Below are 9906 nucleotides of genomic sequence, written 5' to 3'. Positions count from 1 at the left end.
CAAATGATGATGCCCAAGTAGGTGTTTTAGCTGCTGTCGCGGCTAATCCGCACATCAGTAGCAGCTAAATTGCGCGAGAATCGGGAATCTCAAAAACGGCGGTGTTGAGAATGCTACATCAAAATCGACTGCACCCGTACCATATTTCTAAGCACCAGGAATTGCATGGCGACAACTTCGAACGTCGTGTACAGTTCTGCCACTGGGCACAAGAGAAATTACGGGACGATTACAGATTTTTTACACACGTTCTATTTAGCGACGAAGCGTCATTCACCAACAGCGGTAACGTAAACCGGCATAATATGCACTATTGGGCAACGGAAAATCCACGATGGCTGCGACAAGTGGAACATCAGCGACCTTGGCGAGTTAATGTATGGTGCGGCATTATGGGAGGAAGGATAATTGGCCCCCATTGTATGGATGGCAATCTAAATGGTACAATGTATGCTGATTTCCTATGTAATGTTCTACCGATGTTCCTACAAGATGTTTCACTGCATGACAGAATGGCGATGTACTTCCAACATGATGGATGTCCGGCATATAGCTCGCGTGCGGTTGAAGCGGTATTGAATAGCATATTTCATGACAGGTGGATTGGTCGTCGAAGCACCATACTATGGCCCGCACCGTTAACCGGATCTGACGTCCCCGGATTTTTTTCTGTGGCGAAAGTTGAAGGATATTTGCTATCGTGATCCACCGACAACGCCTGACAACATGCGTCAGCGCATTGTCAATGCATGTGCGAACATTACGGAAGGCGAACTACTAGCTCTTGACAGGAATGTCGTTACACGTATTGCCAAATGCATTGAGGTTGACGGACTACATTTTGAGCATTTATTGCATTAATGTGGTATTTACAGGTAATCACGCTGTAACAGCATGCGTTCGCAGAAATGATAAGTTCACAAAGGTACATGTATCACATTGGAACAACCGAATAAAATGTTCAAACGTACCTACGTTCTGTATTTTAATTTAAAAAAACCTACCTGTTACCAACTGTTCGTCTAAAATTGTGAGCCATATGTTTGTGACTATTACAGCGCCATCTATCACAAAGCGAAAAATGTTGTTCAACTAAAACATTCATATTTCTTTACGTACTACACGAATATGTAATAAAAATAGGGGTTCCTATTTTTAAAAAGGCTGTTGATATCCGTTTGACCAGTGGCAGCGCCATCTAGCGGACCAACCATAGCGCCATCTGGTTTCCCCCTTCAAGCCAGACAAGTTTCGTTCTTTGTAGTTTTTTCGTTTGACGCTTATTTCGTGAGATATTTGGCCCGGTCACGATTAATGGACCACCCTGTAGTTAAATAAATTTTTTTTCATTATCAGAATTTCTGCCTGGAGTGCTCTTTTGTACTTAAAACAGAAGAATTTACTCCATTACCAGGCCTTCTGCCTGATGAATTGCTTTCGTTTGAACCAGAAGAGTTCCTCTTTACCAGGCACTCTGTCTGAAGCACTGTTTTGTGTTCAAGTCAAAAGAATTTATTTTTTTCGTGCCTGTTTCACGATTCGTTTTTCAATAAGGAAATTTATATTCGCTTAACTCAATTAGTAATCCTGATGTCGTTTCATACCTAAGTCTTTACTTTTTGACCCCCTGTGGTTGGTATTTCAACAGGCGGTGAGGCGTTTATCGTTTTTTCCAAATCAGTTTGTATACTCGTGCTTCCAGCCCAAGTTGACTTAGCATTTGTTGGTGTTTCCGTTTCCTTCTGTTGTGTTGTGGCTTTTGTTCCGCTTTTACGTTTCCCATCCCATCCCACAGCTGTTGATGAGGTCGTCTTTGTGGAACTTCACTTTCACGAACTTCCTCAGTATATATTCGATGTTTTCTTGTGTGCCTCTTCTCTTTGGTTCAAATGGCTCTGAGCACTATGGGACTTAACTTCTGAGGTCATCAGTCACCTAGAACGTAGAACTACTTAAACCTAACTAACCTAAGGACATCACACACATCCATGCACGAGGCAGGATTCGAACCTGCGACCGTAGCCTCTTCTCTTTGTATACCCTTCAGTCTCTTTGGCAGACACTCACTTTTGACACTAGTCTTAGGCATTTGAGCCCAATACATTGACCCTGAATTTCTGATAGTGCATCAGGTGTCTGCTCCAATATGTCTAATGCAGAGGGGCAACCTTTTTTTTTTTTTTTCTCCTTACTGCGCTACCTCTGGCAGACGCAAAGTTGCCCTGTTAGGTTTCTCATCTCCAGACTCTGCTACAGTCCCTGATCCCTGGCACAGCGTCTCAACTGGGGCGAGCATATTCCCAACTACGGAGATACCTTGCCACCTTACCCGCCTCTGGCCATCATAAGCGCAGCGTTGCTTGCTGTGGCACTCGCTACACCGGAACTCATGAGCAGCATCATGACACCAAGAGCTTCCCACCGCCATCCGCATCGCTCCATCAACATCTGTCACAGTCGGTCTACACCACCTCAGGATGCAGCACTGATATCTAACGCTAACTTGTGAGTCCTTCTCTCCCTATTCCTTGACCACATTCGATGTAGTGCCTACTCTCCCCAGCCTGGTCCAGCCCCTTCCTAATACTCAAACACACTTCCTGTTCGTTTTCGTCCCTCATCCTTGTACATATCTCCCAGTTTCCTTTTCCATGCGTCATTCATTCACTCAGAGTCTAGAACTTCACCTGTGTGTTCACTGGACCAATTTCCCACCCAAGTGCTTCAGCGTGATACTTTTCCCTCCCGAGTGCTTCTGCACAACAGTCGTTTACCCTATTAGCATCTGCATGACATGTTTTCATCGTCAGGGCTATCACTCAGTGCCTTTCCATCCCAAGTGCTTAGGCGTAATGCTTTTTCACCACAAGTGCTTTACTCTACCCTTTCTTCCATCACCGTTTCCATGTTTTTCTAATCTCGGATTCCAGTGGTATCCTAACAGGTTGGCACCAGGCAGAGAACTCATCGGCCACTGAGGATATTACCGACCGCTGTGTGTCCTCCTGTATCAGCCCTAAGATCGTTGCCGCTAGACGACCTGGAAAGCACCACCGAGTAGGTGGTGTCCAGCCTCCAGTGTGACACTACGCTAGGTGCATGCCAAATGCCCAGTACTAAGCGAGATTCTCTGCCTAGCCTCAGGACTGTCAGCGCTTTCAATGTTCCGAAATCCAGACTTACTAGCATCACTGTTCCAAGCTGTCCAGTGGTGTTCTCTTGATCTAAGGGGCAACGATCACACCAAGGTCATCATCTGGCCGCCCTCCTGCTGTGTACTGCGTCCTTGTTCCACGTCAGACACTGGTGTTTTGTTCTCATGGAGTACCAGACACTCTGGCATGTATCTTGGAGAGAAATGGATCTGCTCTCTGGTCAGACGTGCCAGAGTGACCGAGTCACTCCATTGTGTCGCATCTTCTCATGGCAAGATACATCCGTGCCTTGGTCTCAGTTACGTCTGCACTTCGCAGGACCTTTCCTGGGCTACTCTTGGTTAATCGCCGTTGACGCAGGCAGCGGTTTTCCTTACGTTTACTGAATATACAACACATCTGCTAGATAAACTATCCTTACTTTATGCCTTATTTGTGCAATTGAGGGGATCCTAGAGACGATCTTCACTGACAATGGCCCCCACTCAGCATCTGCAGAGTTTACTACCTTCTGTGGAACCAATGGCATCAACCTCATCCACAAGGGCTGCTTCCACCAAGCCTCCACTGCATTGGCTGAAAATTTCGTCCATCCTTTCAAAACTCAAAACTCTCCAGACTAACTCGCCATCACTTTAACTCGCCATCACTTTAACTCGCCATCACTTCTTGGAGCAAACTGTCACTTTGTTTCTCACATCATACCACTCCACTCCTCTGGAGAGGTCAATCCCAAATTTAAAATTACGCAGCTGCCCTCACAGTTATTAACTTTCCATTCTCAAGCCTACTCCGACCCCATCCTTCTGTCGCCTTTCCACACGATACAGGTCCTCGATCCTGTTTGGGCCCATGGTTTTTTTTACCGCAGGCCACAAACAGTGGCTTCTAGTCGTCGTTTGCCGACCTCTGGTAGCTCTATGACGGAAATAAAACTTTCGGCTGGTAACTTCTGCTGTAAACATGTGAATCAATTGTGGCCTCGTCGATGTCCGCTTCCTGAGCCCTCCAGTTCAGCCCCCTGTTTCGTCCCAGATGTGGAACTTTTTCAGCTTACCGTCCTGGACGACACGGGTGCCAATCAGCCTCTTCCAACCACAGGACTCTCACAGTATTGCTAGAGGGCACACCACTCAACGTTGTAAGGTGTCAGGCAAATCCAACACCTTCCATGAAAACCCAGACATGATAAGCAAATCCAGTAGTATGTCACATAGCTGCGAATAAATCGTGATATTAAATTAACCAAAGTAATACGAGTAATGAGTGAGCAAATGGAATACCACAGACTAACACAAGAATGCCTAAATGCATGTCATACCTTCCCACCGTGAGACAGACGCAGTTCCGAGGGGAGAAACGAGAACAGAAGCCGAGAGCAGAACCGTGTTAAGCTAGAAGGCCCTACGATAAGGGACGGACACCCACGTCTCCAGCTAACCACCAGGACCACCCCCCAGCCCATGTTAAAAGATAGAGCCCTCCAGAAGAACAGTATTGATCTTACGATAACACTAAAAGGGCCACACCAGCTGCAAGTTTTAGCGTGAGACTTTTTCGCGTCTCCGTTACGTTGCAAACTTTAAAAACATTGCCCCACCACAAAAAGTATAACGTTTCTCATTGGATAGACAGAATTTTTGTAGGCGGAGCTTGAGGTTAACATTGAGACCCTGATTGGTCAGATGAAAACACAGCCAGATAGTTTTTTTTTAAAACCAACTTCGGTAAATTGTAGTAAGGAGAAGTTAGGAGAGAGTTGCTTCGGAGACGGCGAGCTGTATGGAGCTGCGTCGCCCGCCGCCCTCTGACGCTGCATAACGGACCGAGCGAGGTGGCGCAGTGGTTAGCACACTGGACTCGCATTCGGGAGGACGACGGTTCAATCCCGTCTCCGGCCATCCTGATTTAGGTTTTCCGTGATTTCCCTAAATCGCTTCAGGCAAATGCCGGGATGGTTCCTTTGAAAGGGCACGGCCGATTTCCTTCCCCATCCTTCCCTCACCCGAGCTTGCGCTCCGTCTCTAATGACCTCGTTGTCGACGGGACGTTAAACACTAATCTCCTCCTCCTCCTCCTGCATAACGAACGACAAGGTAATGAACGCACGCGATGCCGAATTTTTGAGCGCATAAGGCTTCACTCAGAACTGCAGAAGTCTCATCTGTTACATCTCCGTTTTGCGTAATACTAGTGTCGATCGTCAATTAAAGCTCATGGTATTCACATTTGCTACGTAAGTTAAAATCTGAAACGGGATGATTTTTCTGTTATATAATTATTGAGAAGCCACATCAGCCACTGTAATTTACGACAAGTTAGATAAGTAATTAAAGATAATTGAGGATCACTGTAGGCCATTTTGATAATTTTCTCTTTTGTGAAACTTAATTTAAACCTTTATTATAGATGTGATATGGCATAGGTCATCCTTCGATCCATTGTAGAACTTGGAAATCCATTCAGGGAATATTCGTTCACATTTTTGTTGAACGCAGTTGGTTTTTATCATCCTGTATTAAAACATTTGCTTTTATCAATAGTGCAATTTATAAACAATGTTTTGTGAGTAGAATAAAATTTCCAATGGTAAACCTAACTGATCTTTCGACGTTATTTTACCAGCTAACTAAAAATAGGAAAGCCTTGAACCCCTTCCACTAAATTTAGTTAGTATTAAGATTCTTTTACAGGGAGTGCAGTGGAGCTGACGCTGAAATCATTAAGTATTTGGTTTTATCATCGCTAGTCTCACTGAACTCTTCTGAACTATACAAGTCATGTGTGGTCTGGCGTCTCCTTACCAGCAACAGGTCCCAGGTTCAAACTAGTCAATTCCCTAAAAAACACGCTCAGAGCGTCGTTGCGCGAAAGTGGTAGGGAGACACGACATAGAACAAACAGACACCACGCACAATGTTAGAAAGTCTGTCACGCTACACCAACCGTACCCTGACGCCAAGGGCTGTACTTAGGACTGTGCAAGAAGCCTGAACAGGCTGTTCACTCGGAGTGGGCTTCCCAGGCCAGGTGCGGTATGATTATGCACTTCTTCAGTCAGGAGTTCACTCCAGAGCCGTTGCTAAGCTGCCACCACCATGCGATACAGACTTCATGTCCCAGACTCTGCAATCTGGCAATGCAGAAGAAGACATGGCCCTGACGTAGTAAACGACCAGCGGACTTCTAATATTTCAAAGTTTATCTTTAATTCGGCTTGTCATTATGAACTTTCTCTTACTGGTCCCTTTCGACCATTCTTCCTGCATGATGTGTGACAAGAACCTTTAATCTGACTTTGTTCCTACGTGATGTGTGCCAATAACTTATACAGTGAAGAGCCAAAGAAACTGGAATGCCTGCCCAATATCGTGTAGGGTGCCCGCGAACACGCAAAACTTCCGCAACAAGACGTGGCATGGACGCGACTATTGTCTGAAGTAGTGCTGGAGGGAACTGTAACCAGAAATCCTTCAGGGCTTCCATAAATCCTTAAAAGTATGAGCAGGTGGGGATCTCTTCTGAACAGCACTTTGAAAGGCATCCCAGATATGTTCAGTAAGGTCCCGAGTTCGATCCTCGGTCCGGCACACAGTTTTAATCTGCCAGGAAGTTTCATGCTCAGTAATATTCATGTCTGGGGAGTTTGGTGGACATCCGAAGTGTTTAAACTCAGACGAATGTTCCTGGAGCCACTCTGTAGAAATTCTGGACTTGTGGGGTGGGGTGTCCCGCTGGAATTGCCTAAGTCCGTCAGAATGCGCAATGCGCATGAATGGATGCAGGTGATCACACAGGATGCTTATGTACGTGTCACCTGTCAGAGTCGTATCAAGACGTATCGGGGGTCCCATATCACTCCAACTCCACACGCTCCACACCATTACAGAGCCTCCACCGACTTAAACAGTTCCCTACTGACATGCAGGGTCCATGGATTCATGAGGCTGTCTCCATACTCGTTCACGTTCATCCGCTCGATACAATTTGAAATGAGACTCGTCCGACCAGGCAACATTTTTCCAGACATCAACAGTCCAACGTCGGTATTGACGGGCCCAGGCGAGATGTAAAGCTTTGTGTCATAGAGTCATCAAGGGTAGATGAGTGGGCCTTCGGCTACGCTAGCCCATATCGATGACGTTTCGTTGAATGGTTCGCACGTTGACACGTGTTGATGGCCCAGCACCGAAATCTGCAGAAATTTGCACTTCTGACATGTTGAACGATTCTCTTCAGTCGTCGTTGATCCCGTTCTTGCACGATCTTTTTCCGGCCGCAGCGATGTCGGACATTTGATGTTTTACCAGATTCCTGATATTCACTGTACACTCGTGAAATGGTCGTACGGGGTAATTCCCACCTCATCGCTGCGTCGGAGATACTGTGTCCCATCACTCATTCGCCGACTGAAACACCACGTTCCAACTCACTTAAATGTTGATAACCTGCCGTTGTAGCAGCAGTCACCGATCTAAAAACTGCACCGGACACTTGTTGTCTTATATAGGCATTGCCTTCCGCAGCGCTGTATCCTGCCTGTTTACATATCTTTGTATTTGAATACGCATGCACTGGCGCTTGAGTGTAGTTTAGAACTTCGTTTATTCCATTATCAGGCACTCTGCCTGAAGAATTTTGTGTTCAAGCCAGAAGAGTTTATTCTGTTCATGATTGTTGAAGACTTGTTTTATAAGAACGAAATTTATGTTCTCTTAATTCAGATAACCTCGATGTCGTTTTACACCTGTGCTATTACTTTTTAACAGCCTCCTACGGATACTTGAAGGAATTAGATATATGCACAACAGAAGGATGTGTGACAGCAAGCAGGGGAGAAATCTCGCAGGAACTGGCCACAGCACGACAAAGAAAGCGGGAATATGAAGCTGAGGGGGACAAATTTACGGAACTGACATTAGAGCAAAAGAGAGCACGAAGATGAAACAGGCATGAGATTAAAATAGACACAAAATATCACCGGTATAAACTGGAAACTGTCTGTTGACTCATGGTATACCATGCTTATGACACTGCAGCAAGGATCTCTCATGGAACGTTACAGAGCTGCTGTCCATGGGATCCGGAGGGGCTTTGGCAGGTACGATCGCGGGAGTGTTACTTGCAGAACTTGAAGAAAGAAAAGACCTCACAAACTACCTACCTGAGAAGATGAAGACATCAGTCAATCTGCAAATGGCTGGCTTTCCCCTGGATTCCATTTTCCGTGTGTCAGAGGCGGAATTAACTTGAAAACTGCATGCAAGTTCCGACTAAAAAGGTTGGTAACAGTCTTACTTTACCATTTGTTAAACATGCATGAGAAGGACAGCATTTGTTTCGCAATATCAGTGTCTGTATATTCTTATTTCAATTACCTAGTCAATTAGCTTGTACACATTTTATTATCATAATTGCATATAAGTAGCAGAAATATTTCGCACTACGTGTTTCAGCCAGAACTAAACTCCCTGGAGATAGACACATATTTTGCTGGGAATCGGAGATAAAGTGTTCTGAATAATGAAACACAGTCAAGCAGGCAATATGAAATGGTTACCTTTTACTTTAGAAATATTTATTTAGAAATGTAAGGTCTGTATCACTCGTGTACGCCAATCGAAGTTATCATACAACAAAGTATGACTTAGTTGCTTGTCCATGAAACTTGTTTCTTCCTAACGTTTAGTCCAGAGCTACGTTGGACATCTTCAACGTGCTCCTGGTTGCACTGAGTTTCGCCGACTCAACCAGGAGTACTGATGTTACAGTTGTAGATAGCCCTTGTTGTTGTGGTCTTCAGTCCTGAGACTGGTTTGATGCAGCTCTCCATGCTACTCTACCCTGTACAAGCTTCTTCATCTCCCAATACCTACTGCAACATACATCCTTCTGAATCTGCTTAGTGTATTGATCTCTTGGTTTCCCTCTACGATTTTTACCCTCCACGCTGCCCTCCAGTACTAAATTTGTGATCCCTTGATGCCTCAAAACATGTCCTACCAACCGATCCCTTCTTCTAGTCAAGTTGTGCCACAAACTTCTCTTCTCCCCAATCCTATTCAATACCTCCTCATTAGTTACGTGATCTACCCACCTTATCTTCAGCATTCTTCTGTAGCACCACATTTCGAAAGCTTCTATTCTCTTCTTGTTTAAACTATTTATCGTCCACATTTCACTTCCATACATGGCTACACTCCATACAAATACTTTCAGAAACGACTTCCTGACACTTAAATATGTACTCGATGTTAACAAATTTCTCTTCTTCAGAAACGATTTCCTTGCCATTGCCAGTCTACATTTTATATCCTCTCTACTTCGACCATCATCAGTTATTTTACTCCCTAAATAGCAAAACTCCTTTACTACTTTAAGTGTCTCATTTCCTAATCTAATCCCCTCAGCATCACCCGATTTAATTTGACTACATTCCATTATCCTCGTTTTGCTTTTGTTGATGTTCATCTTATATCCTCCTTTCAAGACACTGTCCATTCCGTTCAACTGCTCTTCCAAGTCCTTTGCTGTCTCTGACAGAATTACAATGTCATCGACGAACCTCAAAGTTTTTAATTCTTCTCCATGAATTTTAATACCTACTCCGAATTTTTCTTTTGTTTCCTTTACTGCTTGCTCAATATACAGATTGAATAACATCGGGGAGAGGCTACAACCCTGTCTCACTCCCTTCCCAACCACTGCTTCCCTTTCATGCCCCTCGACTCTTATAACTGCCATCTGGTTT

This window comes from Schistocerca nitens, chromosome 3 (genome assembly GCF_023898315.1).
Source record: "Schistocerca nitens isolate TAMUIC-IGC-003100 chromosome 3, iqSchNite1.1, whole genome shotgun sequence".
NCBI lineage: Eukaryota > Metazoa > Arthropoda > Insecta > Orthoptera > Acrididae > Schistocerca > Schistocerca nitens.
This window is presented reverse-complemented; position numbering follows the sequence as displayed.